Source organism: Hemitrygon akajei, chromosome 2 (genome assembly GCF_048418815.1).
Source record: "Hemitrygon akajei chromosome 2, sHemAka1.3, whole genome shotgun sequence".
Taxonomy (NCBI): domain Eukaryota; kingdom Metazoa; phylum Chordata; class Chondrichthyes; order Myliobatiformes; family Dasyatidae; genus Hemitrygon; species Hemitrygon akajei.
In genome coordinates, this window is record NC_133125.1 from 95,111,492 (window position 1) to 95,121,697 (window position 10,206).

Consider the following 10,206-nt stretch of genomic DNA (forward strand, 5'->3'; position numbering starts at 1 on the left):
ATTGCAAATGTGAAAAAGTGAGACTTTCTATATGTAATGCCTTTCACAATCTTATATTTTTCTAAATTTTTTTTGAAGTTTCAAAGGAATTGGTAATGGAGCAAGTACATTACAGTCTCTCCTAAGGACTTGCAAACATCCCTTGATTCAAATCTCCATGTCCACCCCTAATTTCAAATGTTCAATTTATAGTTGTCCAATTGATTTTTGTTTAATTCAAGACTACCTTTTCGTTAGTAAGAACTTTTTTTAAAATGCAGAGATATTTTGGTTAACTACAGAAAATCAAATGCAAGAAAATAAAGAAGCTGGAAGTCTGAAATAAAATCAGGAACTGCTGGTACCAGTCAGTGTTTATAGAAAGAGAGAGAGAGTTAACATTTCAGGTTGAAATCATACATTTGAATGGGAAGCAAGAGAAAACAAGTTAGTTTTAACTTGTGAGCTGTCCTCAGACATGCGAATCAAGTCAACCTGTGCTAATTGAGAAGGGAAACCTGAGTCAAGTCACAGATGGATGACCTACAACAGAAATTGGCATTTCTGATATAGACAGAAAAGAGTGTGATCTGATGTTGCAGAATTTAATGCTCATCGGAAGGCTGCTACATGTCCAGATGGAAGATATGGAGCTTTCTCAAGCTTATGTTGGGCATCATTACAATAGGCAGGAGGTCAGAGTGGGAGTGAAATGGAGAATTAATGTGGCAGGCAACAGCCAATTCTGATTCACACCTGTAACTGCACAAGGGTTACAAAAATTAATGAAAAGAAAATTCACTGCATAAGTTGGTGTCATAGAGCAGAGCAGCATAGAATCAGGCTCTTTGGTTCACCTCATCTCTGCCAACTATCATACCTGTATATATTAATCCCACTTGTCTGCATTAACCCTCTGTGCCTTAATTAGTTAAATCTATAATCTGAAAATAAGGTAAATATCGGATAAAACCTGATCGTTAGAAGATTATTTTGCTCCCACATCAACCTACTTGGTGAATGGTTGATATAATTTAATACACAGGAGAAATTCTGCAGATGCTGGAAATCCATAGCAACACACACAAAATGCTGGAAGAACTCAGCAGATCAGGCAGCATCTATGGAAATAAATAAACAGTCGATGTTTCAGGTCGAGACTTTCCTTCAGAACTGGATAGGAAGGGAGAAGATACTAGAATAACATGTAGTTTAATGTTTTGCAAATAATAATTCTCTAAATGGTCTGATGTTAACTATAACATTAACTATTTATTGTTTGACTCTGAAGAATTAATACTGATAGAAACTAATAGGCTCTGTTGAAGTGAGTGTGATTATTGTTTCGGTGAGAACAAATCCACATTTAGTCTTGAAGTTTCTTTGAGAGCAATTTTTTTCACTTGTACAGATGTGCTGTTGGTGGATCACCTGGTTACTAATCTTGCAGAGATCATATTCCAGTATGGACGTTTGGCTTTAGTATAGACTAAAGAAAACATAATGTACAGTACTGTGCAAAAATCTTAAGCACATATATAAAAGTGGGGTGCCTAAGAGTTTTGCACACTACTATATTTTTCAATGTGGAGTGGAGGGAGAGTTTGTAAATCTGGCAGGAGCAAAGGATTTTGGGAACAGTGAAGGTAGAGCACCGAGTGAGGGGTGTAAGACATGTGAAGGAGAAGGAATGCCAGGGGTGTGGGGTAGTGCACAGGCACAGACACACCTAGCCCCAAGATACCAGGCAAGGTCATTTGATTCCAAACTATTGGTTTACTGATCATCACATAATGACTCTCTGGTGCTTCCTGCTCCCACCCCCCCTACCTTCCCCATTTCCCAAACATGACTCCTGCTCGCTGCCCCCTACCCACTCTCAGTCCATAACAGAGACCTGTATCACAATCAGGTTTATCATCACTCACATATGTCATTTTTGTGTGTGATAGCAGTACAGTGTGATAGATAAAATTACCGCAGTACTGTACAAAAGTCTTATGCACTCTAATTATATATGTGTGCCTAAGACTTTTGCACAGTACTATATGTAGCTACGTCTATGGTTACTAGAAACCTTATTATATGGTCTTCATGCTGCACAATTAGACAAGTTCTACAATCATGTAGGAGTATGTTTTCTGTTACAAAAAGAACTTTGATGTTCCTTCCTTACACCAAATGAATCTGCTCTTTGTGTTAAGGCTGATAATCTCAAGTGTATATATCTTTTATATTTTTTTCATGTAAATTTGTAACATGCTTGCTGAAAGTGAAGGAGAGCATGCAGGCTTGTAAATTTTATGGTATAATGAGTTTTACACTTGAGTTCATACACCTCGAGAAAGATACATAAGGAAGTCGTGACCAATCTAACAAACCCAGATTTCATTACGTACTTTAACTTCCAAGGGGTCCTAAGCAAAAGAGGTTCAAAAAACTCTCAGAATTTCAGGACAGTTAAACATTGTTGACTCTTGAATTAAAACACTGCTGAAGGAACACAATGTGTTGAGCAACATCAATGGCAGGAAAGAAACTGTTGAGGTTTCAGGCCAAAACTTTACATTAGGACTTTGACTTTTTGTAATTGTGATCAAGAAGCATGCAAAACAACATTTTTGTATTAAAAAGCTTTATGTCCTATAAGGATTAATTGGCACAGATGCATTGGAGAAACTACATAGATCAATCAGCAAAGAAAACCTTTTCTCATTATAGTAAAACTGCCCATTTCTGCTGTTTGTCTTGAACAATTGGGGATAGGATATTTTTATGGGCTAGGATTGGTTTGTCACAGAGTAATCAGGCTTATATTAGCCTTACTTGGACAAGAATATCTTCTGGGTGAAAGAATACTTTATCATTAATTAGAAAGAGATTCACACAGTTATTCTAAGGAGTCCATAATAAGAAGACATTTATTACATGTTTGATATAGCTTTTCAAAACTTCTTGAAAGTTCTTGGAACATTGACCAGTTTTGATAATTTTCCATGAAGTTCAAATATTATTAATTGAAATCACACTTAATTATACTGTCAAACAAAAACAGTACGTGAGACAGCAAAACATAGCATTATTGTTTCCTTAAATCGAAAAGCCATAAATCTTCATCCAGACCTTCTTTCAGTTTAAATTTATACGTGGCATCTTTTATTCCAACTTCTATATTTTTTTTTTGGTTTGTCTTTTGGCCATTTATTTATCATTCTGATTTTCACCCTAATTTTTAAAGTTATAACCATCAACTCTTATTCCCTGAACTTGGCATAAATACTTTCAATTAATCACTTCCTCAAAATTCAGAAAACTGCTGCAACTATCTTTTCATTTAAGCTTCAATCAAAACTTCTAATTATCCCTTTCTGACATATATCTTGCCTGCATTTCCTTTGTCTGCTTCCTCTGTAATGTTGCAGTATTTCTGTGATATATAAATGATAACAGCAACATTCAAGTAATTAGATCTAACCAGCAACTTATTTTATCAAATATTAATTAACACAGAGGCATAAAAGCAAATGTTGAACCATGCAGCATAGTGATGTAGCTACTACCGCTCATCTTCAGTGACATCTGGTGCAGTTTGTACAGAGTTTAGACACTCCCCTATGACCATGTGTGGTTTCTCCAGGTACTTTGGTTACCTCCCACATGCCAAAGACATGCCGGTACGTCAATAGGTTAAATGGACACCATGAGCTGATTCTGGTGTGTTCGTAAATGATTGAATATGGGAGGAGAGTAGATAGGAGTGTGGGAAGAATGCAATGGCATTAATGTAGGATTAATCTAAGTGTGTGATTGATGATCAGTGGGCTTGTTTCTGTGCTCAATGACACTATATAATTATATACTTTGTTAAGGAGGGTTGTTTCACTGTGCCTTGAAGGATATAAAAAAGAAAAACAAAAAGGTAGAAATATTTAAAATAATTATGTAAGGCTTCTAGTGATTTAGTTCAAGGCTTTTGTTTTTGTGTATATTCTTGTTAAGGAGATAGGTCATTCACTGTGCCACCTCATTCACACCTATTAGAAATAACATTTATGTTGTTCTTTCAGCTAGCTTTCATAGAGTCAAAGAAAAGTACAGCCCAGAAACTGGCCCTTTGGCCCATCTAGTCGGTGACAAACCACTTAAAATTTCTGAAGAAATGACAGCAGAATGATTTTGGGAAATTCACCAATGGTAATGTCAATAAAAGTTAGTTTGGTTGGACACTATTTTGTTGATGATGAATACTGCCTGACAGCAATGTTCCCTCTAATCTGTAAAGTCCAGTGTGCACAAAAATCTTGTGCTGTGCAATTTTTTGCACAGTGACAGTAACATATGTGCATTGAATAATTTGTTCCATAAAAACAGTATGAGTAAGCCAGTTCTAAAATCTGCAGACAAATGATCACAAACTCCACGTTGTCCGCACCATCTGCATCTTAAACCAGAAAAGGAAATGTGATTGTGTATACTTAACATGCCAACAAGGTAAAGGCTTGTGCAGTTTAAATTACTTCGAGTGCTAGTAACAAAAGATGTGTGCACACACGCACACCTTGGAGGGAACACAGCCTGGCAGAGATGAACCAGTAATGTATGACACTGACGTTTCTTGCTTCTTACCAACTTACTCTTGAATACTGGGCAGGACTTGCAAGTAACATATACAGCTTCATCATCTGATAGATTTGAACAGTCAGCAAATAGTTTTACTCTTGACATAATGCTGCAGGGGAGAGTTTATGAAGGAACTGAAGGCATTTTGGTCTAAGGAATTTGAGCAGCGATGTCCTTGGACTGCGTGTCATGACATGCCTCTTCACTGAACTATTTCCAGACAATTTTATTTACAGTTTTTGTTCTTTTTCCCCCTTTGAACCTTAGCAGCAGATTGATACATCTTCTGCATTTTTTTCTAATGATTGTAAGAAAGTTTTTTCTCTGACTCGGATGCATCATGACTCAGTGCCAAGTTCCTTTTAATTTTTTTCAGCTAGTTTCTATCCCCTATATTAAAGCAAGTCCCTGCACAATACCAAAACTGAAGTGACTATGTTGGATAACTTTGGAAATAAGCTGACACCAGTATCAGAAATGCAGTTAGCGTATTATGCTTCTGACTGGGTTTGCACAACTATAAAACCATTTGAGACTAAAATTTGCAAATGATCAAAACAATGAGGCCAATTGGGAAAGCTGCAGAAAATCTCAAAGCATATGCTAATGTTATAAAAATTATCCTTCTTCCATATCTCAATTCCCAGGATGTGGATGGACTCTGAATTGAATAATCCCCCCCAAAAACAAGATTTGGAGATTTGATGCAGGATTAACTCATGCCATTCCATCCAATGCTGTCAGTCCAGTAATTTAGAGCTGCCAGCTTATTTGCATGGACACCGTGCGCAGCCAGCAATAACTGTGCTGTTCAGTGGTTAACTGCCTCAGCAGGGAACCAAATTCTGCATGTGGCAAGCAACACTTTAAATCAGGCTGTCTTATTTAAAAGCAGCCAGCATCTCTTAAAGGGAGGCACACTGTGGATACAGCACATGTTGGCAAACATTCTGGAGCTGGCTTGCATACATTCAATTTTGGCTCAAGATAGGAGAGATTGAATTCACAGTGCTGCACTGAGGACTATTGTGCATGGCTTGAAGAGGAGCAGAGCTGCTGTTAAAAGCCACCAACAGCAGAAATAGGAGAAAGTGCACAGATGCTGGAAATCCAAAGCAACACACAAAAAACGTGTGTGTTAGACTCATGAAGGGTCTCAGCCTGAAACATCAACTGATCATTCTTTTTCATAGATGTTGCTGACTGGCCTGCTGAGTACCTCCAGCATTTTGTGCGAGTAACTGCAGAAACAGTGTTATTTATTTAATTATTTATCAAGCTAAATAAATCAATAAATAACCCACCTGGTCGGAAGGAAAACATACAAACTCCTTACAGGCAACAGTGAGAATTGAATTCCAGGTTACCTGTACTGTAAAGCATTGTGCTAACCACTACGCTACCATGCCGCTCATATACTAATTAACGTGGCACCCAACTGCCACTCACCTAGCAGCAATCTCTGTGAGCGAAGACTCCCATCCTATCACGATGGCAGGCTCCCATCCAGATCTCAAACTGCAATTATTCACCTGTCATAGTTAAACACACAATACAAATGTGAGCATTTTCCTCCCTCTAGTTCAGGGTTTTTTTTTGCCATGGACCAGTATCATTAAGCAAGGGGTCCATGGACCCCAGGTGGGGGACCCCGGCTCTGGTGGAATAAGAAAATGTATAATTTCATAGCAGCAGCTCACCCACAACTCTATTCACTGCCACATTAACTCCAGGGGGAGACAAACCTGGAGTGGTTATCATTGCACAATGGCAAGGCTAGAACTATAATTGATTATGCTGTTCCGTATCTAATGCACAAGCCATTTCCCAAATTCTTGTCTGATTTCCAAGATTCAGATTGTGGCAGCACACCCCTCATTCGTTACATCCTTCCCTCTGTTGCCATATTGAGCCCCTTTGCTCTCGGTAGTCAAAAGTTGGAAGCTGTCCCAGGGCTGAAGTGAAAATTGATTGAAGTTAAGGGCAATAGATTTAGGATTTGCAGTCAGCAGCTCAGATATTGACATCAAGTGCAATTTATGATTTAGTTTGAAGGTTGGGTCCACATTTCATGGGTTATTGGGCAGGAGAGCTAGTCAGGCAAGGTCGGAGCATAAAGCAGTGTAATTTCCAGCTCCCCAGAGGGCAAGTTCACAAACAAGTTCCACTCTGTGGGACTGCATGAGTGTTTGTTGGGGTAAAACTGAGAAGACAAATAACGAGTATGTACAATGTAAGGCTTGTTGTCACAATTGGAGCTAAGTCATTTAGACTATAAGACATAGAAGCAAAGTTACTCCATTCGATCCAGACAGAGAGACAGACATACTTTTGTTATGACCCAGCCCCCTCCTTTGTGAGAATCGCAAGAGCCCTAGTGAAGGGGGGGGTCAATGACCCAAGAGAAGAGAGAGATACATGCAGTGTCCCACGTTTCACGGCGAGGCAAAAGCTGGCGACTGTGGTCATTGTCTCGTGGAGACACCTTTGTGAATTGGGAACTGTACTATGTGTATACCCTCAGGTCAACGTGGGTGGAGAGATGGAGAGAGATTGCATCATCCCAACCTGATTGACATCTGAGACCCCGTGAGTTCAGATAAAAGAGGGGTTGTAAAGACGGCCCCCCAGATGCACCAGAAGACACGCTGGAAATCCTGCGACAGCATTTAATAGCGACAGCTGGTGGGGGGGGGGGGGGTTCGTGTGCGTCTTTTCCTTGCCTGGGATTGGCGACCTCACCACGGAAGAACGGCTTAGCTACAGGAGAGGCCACAAGTGATCAGCCATTCCCCAACGAGACTCCGACGGATCGAACTCATAAAGGTTGGAAAAACCCGCCGGGTAACTGTCCCATTCAATCTCTATCTCTCTATCTCCAACAAAGTGCACACCGCGACACCCCAAAAGACGGCAGCTGGTGGAACTGCAGTGACCGCAAGAGACTTTTAGATATACAGCGGACAATATATACATTACCCCTAGACAACGATAGAGCTTATTTCTTATTGATTATTACTATACCTGCGCTTTAGATTGAGTATTGTCGACGTATGTTATCTGAATGTTGGTATTAACCTTACTTTTGTGCCCCTTTATAAATAAAAACGTTTAAAAATGGTACCATCAGACTTCAGCGGACCTATCTATCTTTGCTGGTAAGTGATCCAGTTACGGGATACGTAACAACTTGGGGGCTCATCCGGGATTTGATACCAAATTGGGAGGTCCGTGAATTGGGTTTGTAAGTCAAAAAATTTGGATCTGGTACGCGGGTAGCCAGACGGGAAACCAGCAAAGATGGACGTGGATGAATTTATGAAAAACCTGACTCTGGGGGCGCTAGAGGCGGCTACAAAATTAGACTTGGTAAATCTGGCAAAGGGGTTAAGCCTCACAGAGGTGAGGTCATCAGTGAAAAAGCGGGAAGTGCGAAGGGTCATAACTCAGTATTACATTGGGAAGAAGGTGTTTGCAGCTGAGGGGTTGGAAAATATCCCTGAAAAAGTACCAGCTAGTGGGATGGATCAGCTAGAGTTGGAGAAATTAAGGTTGGAACATGAATTTAAAATAAAGCAGCTGGAAGCAGCTGAGAAGGAGAAAGAACGGGCTGAGAAAGAGAAAGAAAGGGCCGACAAACAAAGGGAGCAGGAGTTCCACATAAAGGAGTTAGAGGTGAAACGGGACCAGGAGCTCCAACTAAAGGGGTTAGAGGTGCAAAAAGAACAGGACCAAGCTGAAAAGCAAAGACAGCATGAAATTCAGCTAAAAGAGCTAGAAGTAGCCGAGAAAGAGAAGGAACGAACTAGAAAGAGAAGGAACGAGCCGAGAAAGAGAAGGAATGAGCTGAGAACGAGAAGGAACGAGCCAAGAGAGAGCAGGACCGAGCTGAAAAGCAAAGAGAGTATGAGGAGAAACAGAAACAGAGGGAACATGACTTGGAGATGGAGAAGTTAAAGAAAGAGCGAAGAGATCTAGGGTTAGATCGAGAGGAGAGGTTTAATGTTAGTCGGGAGTTGAGGGTAGTACCTCCATTCGAAGAGTCGGATGTTGATAGTTATTTCTTGCTTTTTGAAAAGGTGACAGTAAATCAGAAGTGGCCCAAAGAGCAGTGGGTGGCGTTGTTACAAAGTGTGTTAAAAGGGAAGGCACAACGAGCATATGCGGCATTGGCCGTCGAGGGAGGGGAAGCGGAGAATTATGCCAAAGTAAAGGAGGCCATTCTCCGGAGTTACGAGCTAGTACCTGAAGCTTATAGACAAAGGTTCAGAAATTTATGGAAAGGGTGGAATCAAATGTATACCGAGCTAGGCTATGAAAAGGGTGTGCTCTTGGACCGTTGGTGCACTGCGGAACAGGTGGACGGGGATTATGGGCGTATCAGGGAGTTATTTTTGATTGAGGTATTAAAAGGGTGTGTTCTGGAGGAGATCCGGATGTATTTGAATGAGAAGCCGAATAAGTCCATCTCGGAAATTGCTGGGTTCGCAGATGAATATGCCCTAACCCACAGGACAAAGTTTTCCTCGCCAAAAGGTTACCCAAGAGACCGTGGGAATGACCGAGAAAGTCCGCCGGCTGAGGCGGAGGTCCCGCCGGGAGCTAGTGGTAAGGTTGAGGGGGAAAGGCCAGGCGGCCTGAGATTTCCGGGCTTGACCTGTTTTAATTGTGGGAAGGGAGGACATATTGCATCTAGGTGCTTTGCTCCGAGAAAGGAGCCAGAAAAAGGGAAAGCAGCAGTCCCTGTCGGGTGTGCTGTGGTAAGCAGTAAATCGATGAGAGAGCCCCTGGTAGACAGAGTACGAGAGGAGTCAGAGACTTGGCTGTCACCCAGAACCGTGTCTGTGAAGGGGGGAGACCCACCCATTCCCGTCCGAATCTGGCGAGACACTGGGGCGGAGCTGTCGTTGATCCGCCGTGAGATACATGATTTCGGTCGGAGAAGGGGAATGGTCACCGTGAAGGGGATAGGTACAAGAATAGAAATGGTGCCCCTACATCAGGTAATTATGGATTGTGAGCTGGTATCTGGACCAGTCGAAATAGGGGTGCCATCAGAATTCCCGAGAACTGACGCGCACGTCCTCCTCGGAAATGATTTAGCCGGGGGGCAGGTTTGGACAAGGGTGACACGGCCCAAACAGCCTGTGAGGATTGCAGCCCCGCCCCTCGCATCTCCAGTCTGTACCACAGGCGCGAGCATTCGCAGCCTGTCGAGAAAGGCAGCTGAGAAAGCGAGCAGTTTAAATCTGGCCAGTATTGATTTGGCCGAGACGGTCCTACCGACCCTGTACCACGAGGGTTCTGAGGGTGGTAAACCGAAGAGTAGTAAAGTGGAAGGGGTTAAGGGAGAGGAGCGAGATCTTCCCTTAGCGAAGAGAAAGGTCCGAGAGGTAGGAAATAAAGATGAGAAACGGAAAAAGCTGTTAAAAGGTCCAGAGTTGGACATGGATGATCTGTCGGGGGTGGCAGCCCTGTTTGAAGAAGTTGAGAGTTATCAAGGTGTTCCTGATAATGAGATGAAGGCAGTCCTAGATGAAAAGGATGCCATTACCTTAGAGAGGTCTGCTGGGTTGGCAGACGAGGTTGTTTCAGCCCGCGGGGTTG